This window comes from Phoca vitulina, unplaced genomic scaffold, assembly GCF_004348235.1.
Source record: "Phoca vitulina isolate PV1807 unplaced genomic scaffold, GSC_HSeal_1.0 scaffold15, whole genome shotgun sequence".
NCBI lineage: Eukaryota > Metazoa > Chordata > Mammalia > Carnivora > Phocidae > Phoca > Phoca vitulina.
The window spans coordinates 31,397,756-31,406,064 of record NW_022589718.1 but is presented as its reverse complement, the minus strand read 5'-3'; the positions used below and the strand labels follow the sequence as shown (position 1 = coordinate 31,406,064).

The window sequence follows — 8,309 nt, the reverse complement described above, 5'->3', positions numbered from 1 at the left end:
GTATATTTCCAATGAAAACTAAAGATAAAGATAAATATGTATTTTCAAAGTTTGGCAATCACAGCCATGCGAATCATTCACAGTGTTCACCAAATATTCTGACACTGATGCTAGCATTGAACTTCCCTACAGTCCTTGAACAGTGACTTTCCCCTTTGTTTTAGTGAATGACCTGTGAGTGGAAGTGACTTATACTAATTTTGCATAGAACCTTAACTTTCAGTGCATGGTTCACCATAAACCTTCTTTCTGCCTCTGCACCATACAAACACAAATACACAGCCAATTTCTGAAGAATAGAGTTGGCTTGCAATAGATATAAAGCATGACAAACAGATAAACCTGTGATTTTAAGCCCCTGAGAGTTGGGATCTTTTTTACTTACAGCATCATCTAGTTTATTTTGACTGATACTTATCTTAACAGTTTTAAATAGACTCTTACCCCAGTGGGATTATCAAGATTTGTACTATTTTACAAGGTTTTCCTCTCTCTTCCTTAATTTTATTTGGTGATTATCTTTACCAGCACACAATAACACATTTTCATCATTTGGCTTTACTATTCCAGTGAAATGAACACTTTAATATTACTTTGCTTGTTTATTTACCTTAGATCTGATAGACACTCTTCTCTGTCCTTAATCATTTAGTTGGCTGAAGTATGATGACAAATAGCCTTTGTATCTCCTATAGTTTAACTCATTAATGTTACAGTCATCAGTTTGATCCTTCTCTCGAGCATTCTGTGGTTTTTTGATATTCCAAAGTACTACAATAGTTGGCCTAAACATATGAACACAGAAAGGGAAAAAGCCTGACCTATATTTATTCATTGTTGTACCCCTAGAGCCTAGCACAGGGCTAAATGAGTGAAGGCGATACTTACAAACCAGTGCATTTCAGGAGAAAATGAACATATTATAAAAACCACAACTGAAGAAGGAAATTTTTCTTATCATATAAAAGATTTTTGTTGTCAGATTCATTAGTGTCACCCCAACATACAGACCATGAGTAAGAATCACAATTACTCCTAAGATAATTGATCTCAAGTACAAAAAAAAAAATGTCCATCAAAGGAGAATTATTCAATACTGCTAGATTAGGACACTGAGTGTTCATTTCATTTCCTATAAGGTTACACTTTTTAAATTATTTAACAACCATCTTCAGAAATAATACCGAAAACATTTCTTTATCTGTATTTCATGAATACCTCGCAGTCTATTAGGAAACTGCTAGTATGAAAATTTGTATCACCTTGTGAAATTTTACATTTTACTATTGAATATTTTGTTAAAAATTTGCTACTAAGGGCTGAACTTATCTCACAAGAACAATATTGAAACTACATTAAAGAACAGTCTGTCGCAAAATATATTGGATCCTTATATGTTGACATAATTCTACTATCAGAAGCCTGCAAAGATATTTGCATACAAATAAAAGGAAGGTGTTCTGTTTGTGGCACTGTGACTTAGGAGATGAGTAACGATTAATTAAGCACTTACCTTCTTTCTGGTTTGCTCCCATATCTAACCCTGGGCTACAGCCCAGGCTTGGAGCCAAGCTTCCATCTGCCCACTTGAGCACAAGTCTGGCTCTTAAGGGAGCATAACCCCTTTTAATACAGTGGGAAAGAAAAAGCCTCCACAGGTCTATGTGATCTGACCTCTCGGTAAACTTTGACCCCCTCTCTGGCCACTCATGTCCCTCTTTCACTGCAATTCGGACACCCTGGCCTGTTTGTTCTTACTCTAACATTCCAGGGCCCAGTGCATCTTATAGATTTGCACTGACTGTGTCTTTTATCTGGAAGGAATTTTGCCCAGATATCCCAGAGCTAACATTCTAGCATTTTCTAAGGCTTTGCTTAAATGTCACTTCTCCACAATACCTGTTCTGGTAACCTTATTTAAAATTACAAACTTTATCCTTAGAATTTCCTAGCCCTTTCTCTTGTGATACTTATTTTGTTTTCCAATAGCACTTAATGCCCTCTAAGATAAAACATAGTTTACTTATTTATTATGTTTGTGGTTGTCTCCATCCCCCTTTATTTATTATTGTATGCATCTTATCGAAATATTAACCTTCTGATCTTATGTTGCTTTACACATGACAAGGGAGAAATTTGCAGTAGTATAATTTTATTGATCTTCCCACCACCTTCTGTGCTATGGTAGTAACCTACAAACACGCACATACACGTTTTCCAATGCTGCTATTATGAACTAGGATAAACTTAGTGGCTTAAAACGATGAAAATGTAATATCTATCATGAGGTCAGACATCCTAAATGGGTTTTTCTAGGCTAGAATCAAGGTGTTGTGTTCATTCTAGAGGTTCTAAGAAAAGATGTTTTCTTACCCTTTCCAGCTTCTTGAGGGTGCCTGCATTTCTTGGCTTGTGACCCTGCCCTGCTTAAATCTTCAAAGTCAGCAATGGCTGGTCAAGTTTTTCTCCTATCCTATCACTTTGACACTGACTTGTCATGGCTACCTCTTAGACCTTTAAAAACTGTTGTGATTACATTGGTTTCTCCTGGATAATCCTTTATTTATTTATTTATTTATTTTTAAGGGTGGAATTTATTTTTAAGGGTGGAATTTCATCTTTATTTATAGGACAATGCAAGATAGGAGATTCCACATAGAAATAAGAAACCCACTGAGAAGAAGAGCTTCATACAGTTTGTACACTTTGGAACTGGTCAAGGATAGTTCCGTTGTAAAAAGTGCCACAATAACAAAACACATTTAAAAAGAGTTCTTAGTAGAGAAACAGTAAGACAAACTTCTACCAAACAGAGTACACAACCAACAACTTTCTGCCTCAGCTGTACAATCTAAAAGTTAAAAGTCCCGGGAGTGCCATCCTGAACTTGGAACGTATAGCCTTCAGAGGTAGTTTCTGGCACAACATTCTGATCTCCCTCTTCCTCCACAGAGAAACACTTCTCAATCAAGTTTAATGAAGCTTTGTACACAGACTCATTTTCATGGTTTTGTAGAGCTTCCATTTTGTCCAAACCTCTGCATTCTTCCATCATTATACTAAGTTTCTCGGTTTCACTAGTTTCCCAGCAGCCTGAAAGATGTTTGAGATGGTATCCAGAATAACCAGAATAATTTTGGTATCTTTTGCAGTTAAGAGGTTCATCGATGGTTCTATTATGCCACGATGAACAAGGTATACAATCTGTTCATCTGTCCCACCACTTGTATAGTTGGTCACGGCCCAGACAGCTTCCTTTGTGTCTTAAACTCTGCGTTAGAGAGAACACCAGTGAGGAACGGGACTAATCCATGATTCACAACTTGCTGTATCTGGTTCTGGCGACCAGCTGTGATGTTTGACATTGTCCACGTAGCTTCCTTCTGAATATGAGTTTTGGGGTTCGTTAGGAGGCTGGGAAAGACAGCAAGTGCTCCTGCATCTATTACAATCTGAGTCTGTTCATCTGTCCCAGTGACAATATTTCCTATGGCTCTTAGCACAGGAGTCACAATGGGCAATTCAGTAGCTCCTAGAAGCTTCACAAGCTGGGGCACAACTCCTGTTTTCATAACCATTTCAATCCATTCATTTGGATCATCAGTAAGGTAGGAAATGGCCCAGCAGGTATCTGCTAATACTTCTGGATCATCATGATGCAGGAGACGAACTAAGGTGGGAAGAATCTGCTCAACAGCCATCTAATGGGGGTGCAGGATTCTTGTTGCGACAAAGGTTTGAACGTGTCCAAGTAAGGTTACGTAAGTAACCACATGCTAAAGATGACATATCAGGAACTGCAAGGAGAGCCAATAGTGGGTCAACTGCACTGTACTTGATAACCAAGTCTCAAAAAACTGAATCATCACCTGCAATGTTTCCTAGAGCCCCTACAGCTTGTTCACTGATGTGGGCATGGGAAGATGCCAGCAGAGAAATGAATGCTGGGATAACCTCCATCTACCACAGCCTTGGTTTGTTCTGATGTCCCAGAAGCAATGTTAGTGAGAGCCCAAGCAGATTCAGATTGTAGTTCTGCCCAAGAAAGACACAAATTTTGGAATCAAACCTGCCTGGATGATGTTGTCTATGGGGGGCTATTTTTCCCTAGAAAGCAGTTTCCTGGCAGCTTGAGTAGCCTGGAGCTGGCTTTCCCAATTGTTGCTCTTTATGCCTTTGACAATGTCATCAACAGACCAGTGTGCAGTGCCCTGGTTGTTGTGGTTTTCCTGCAGTGGAGAGGTAGTGTCATCAGGAAATCAGCTTACGTTTCTCCTTTTCAGCCTCTGATCATCTTTCTTAGTTTTGCTCAGCTCCAAATTAACTTCTATTCGGCGCCACCTCATTTCTGTATTCTTTCCCCTTGTTCTTAAATCTGTTAAGGCAGGCAGCTGGTGAATTAGCATTCTTGTTGGTGGACATAGTTATGAAACAAAGGGAGAAAGCTACATGGGGGCCCAGGCTTCCACAGGAGGCTGTGCGGACATCCACCACGGACCAGCCCAAAGATGGATAATCCTTTTTAAACATCTTTTGATTAGCAGGTTGAATTCCATCTACTACCTTACTTCACCTTTGCCATACAATTAAATATATTCACACATTTCGAAGGTTAAAACTTGGAAATTGTTGGGAAGCCATTATTCTGCCTATCACAATATGTATTTTTTTTTAAAAAGATTTTATTTATTTGAGAGAGAGAGAGAGCAAGCGCAGGAGCAGTGGGGATGGGCAGGGGAAGAGGGAGAAGCAGGCTCTCCACTGAGCAGGGAGCCCGATGCAGGGCTTGATCCCACAATGCCGGACCCTGGGATCATGACCTGAGCCGAAGGCAGAAGTCTAATCCACTGTCACTCAGGTACCCCCACAATATGTATTGAAACAAGAAAATACACTTTTAATTTAAATGATTTTTTTAAATTTCATAAATATTACCTTTAAGGGGACTTTTATTCCTCCATGTAGATTTGGGCTTCCTCAACATTTGTCATATTGCTAGTCTCCAGGAATAGGACTCTCTTCAATTTTGATGGTATGAAGATACATTTTTTTTGCATGAATTTTTGAAGAATATTTTTTAGATACAGAATTCTAAATTGACTAGGGTTTACTAGTTTATTCTTATATCACTTACAAATGGCGTTTTTTCACCCTCTGGCCTCACTGTTTCTGAAGGTGGTCATCTATCATTTATATCACATATGCTCTGTATGCAAAGTGTCTTTATTCTCTGACCACTTTTAATATTTTTTTCAATTAATTTAGTTTTTTAGAAGTTTCAATTAAGATGTGCCTAAGTATGATTTGCTTTGCTTTTTTTAAAATTTTTGAGTTTCAATGAGCTTCTTAGATTTTCAACTTGATGCTTTTCATCAATTTTAGGTTATTATAACATTATGTCTTTAAAGATTATCCCTATTTTTTCTTTTTCAGCTAGTTCTTCAATTATACGTATATTAATTTCACAAATCTTAGAAGCTCTGCTCATTTATATACTTTGTGTGTTTTTTCAGTTTATATAGTATCGGTTGATTTTCTGCAAATTAGAATGTGATGAAAATAAATGAACGCTATTTGCAACATCATAATCTTTGTAGTATTTGCATTTGTTTCTTTTTAATATGAAGTGTTATATGTGACTGTTATATTACCTAGCTTTTTTTCTAGCTCCTCTCACATATTTATTCTAATTGCCTGAAAGTCCTTATCTTCTAGTTCCTACTTATTTTTCTATTAAGTTTTTATTTTAATTCCACTATAGTTAGCATACAGTATAATATTAGTTCAGGTGATGAATTTAATGATTCAACACTTCCATACGATACCCAATGCTTATCACAACAAATGCACTCCATAATCCCCATCACCTATTTCACCCATCCCCCCCACCTCCCCTCTGGTAACCATCAGTTTGTTCTCTAGAGTTAAGAGTCTGTTTCTTGGCTTGTCTCTTTCTCTCTGTTTTTCCTTTGCTCATGTGTTTTATTTCTTAAATCCCACAGATGAGTGAAATCATAAGGTATTTGTCTTTCTCTGACTGGTTTATTTTGCTTAACATTATACTCTGTAGCTCCATCCATGTTGTTGCAAAAGGCAAGATTTCTTTTTTGTTGCTGAGTAATATTCCATTGTATGAATATTCCATTCTTCTTTATCCATTCATCTATTGATGGATACTTGGGCTGCTTTCATAATTTTGCTATTGTAAATAATGCTGCTATAACCATAGGAGTGCATGTGTCCCTGTGAACTAGTGCTTTGTATTTTGTGGGTAAATTCCCAGTAGTATGATTACTGGATTGTATGGTAGTTCTATTTTTAACTTTTTGAGGAAACTTCATACTGTTTCCCACAGTGCCTGCACGAGATTGCATTCCCACCAACAGTGCATGAGCGTTTCTTTTTCCCCACATCCCTGCCAACACTTACTATTTCTTGTTCTTTTGATTTCATTCATCCTGACAGGTGTGAGGTGATATCGCACTGTAGTTTTGATTTGAATTTCCCTGACAATGACTGATGTTGAGCATCTTTTCATGTGTCTGTTGGCCATCTGTATGTCTTCTTTGGAGAAATGTCTGTTTATGTCTCCTGCCCATTTTTTAATTGGATTATTTTGGGGGGAGGTGTTGATTTGTATAAATTCTTTATATATTTTAGATACTAACCATTTGTCAGATGTCATTTGTAAATATCTTCTTCCATTCAGTAGATTGCTTTTTAGTTTTGTTGGTTAATTCCTTTGCTGGTTATTTTGATGTAGTCCCAATAATTTAGTTGTTTTTTTTTTTTTTTTTCCCTTGACTCAGGAGACATCTCTTGAAAAATGTTGGTATGGCCAATGTCAGAGAATTTATGGCTTTCTGGGATTTTTATGGTTTCAGATTTCACATTTAGGTCTTTAATCCATTTTGAATTTATTTTTCTGTATGGTGTAAGAAAAAGAAAGTGTCTAACTCTCCAGTTTTCCCAACACCATTTGTTGAAGAGACTGTCTTTTCCCCATTGGATATTCTTTCCTGCTTTGTTGAAGATTAATTGACGATATAATTGTGGGTTCATTTCTGGGTTTTCTATTCTGTTCTGTTCCTCTATGTGTCTATTTTTGAGCCAGTACCATATTATTTTGATCACTACCACTTTGTAATATAACTTGAAGACTGAAATTGTGATGCCTTCAGCTTTGCTTTGCTTTTCAAGTTTGCATTGGCTATTCAGGGTCTTTTGTGGTTCTATATAAATTTTAGCACTCTCCTAGTTCTGTGAGAAATGCTGTTGGTATTTTGATAGGCATTGCATTAAATATGTAGATTGCTTTGTGTAGTATAGACATTTTAACAATATTTGTTATTCCAATCCATGAGCATGGAATATCTTTCTATTTCTTTGTGTCCTCTTCAGTTTCTTTTATCAGTTTCTCATAGTTTTCAGAGTATAGGACTTTTACCTCTTTGGTTAGGGTTATTCCTAGGTATCTTATGGTTTTTGGTGCAGTTGTAAATGGTATTGTTTTCTGAATTTCTCTTTCTGCTGCTTCATTATTAGTGTATAGAAATATAACAGATTTCTGCACATTGTTTTTTTTACCCTTGACTCTGCTGAATTTATTAGTTCTAGTAGTTCTTTGGTGGAGTCTTTAGGGTTTTATAAATATGTTATCATGTCATCTGCAAATAGTGAAAGTTTTACCTTTTCCTTACCAATTTGGATACCTTTTATTTCTTTATGTTGTCCAATTGCTGTGGCTAAGACTTCTGGTACTTCTGGTACTATGTTGAATAAAAGTGGTGAGAGTGGATATCCTTGTCTTGTTCCTCACCTGTTCTCAGTTTTCCCCCAATTGAGTCTGATGTTTGCTGTGGGTTTTTCATATAACGCCTTTATTATGTTGAGTTATGTTCCCTCTAGATGTACTTTCTTGAGGGTTTTTATCATGAATGGATGTTGTACTTTGTCAATGCTTCTGCATCTATGGAAAGAATCATATGGTTCTTATCCTTTCTCTTATTGATGTGATGTATCACACTGATTGATTTGCAAATAATGAACCACGTTGCATCCCAGGAATAATTCCTACTTGATTGTGGTGAATGCTTTTTAATGTATTGTTTGATTCAGTTTGCCAGTATTTTGTTAAAGATTTTTGTGTATATGTTCATCACAGATATTGACCTATAGTTGTTTTTTTGTGGTGTCTTTATCTGGTTTTGGTAGCTGGGTGATACTGTCCTTGCAGAATGAATTGGGAAGTTTTCCTTTTTTATTTTTTTGGAATAGTTTCAGAAGAATAGGTATTAATTCTTAAAATG

The 8,309-nt window shown here is 36.6% G+C and overlaps 1 pseudogene; it reads right to left on the bottom strand.

Annotated features, from left to right (window-relative positions):
• Positions 1-2,831: 2,831 nt before the first annotated feature.
• Positions 2,832-4,422, bottom strand: LOC116638048 (annotated as a pseudogene).
• Positions 4,423-8,309: the final 3,887 nt, after the last annotated feature.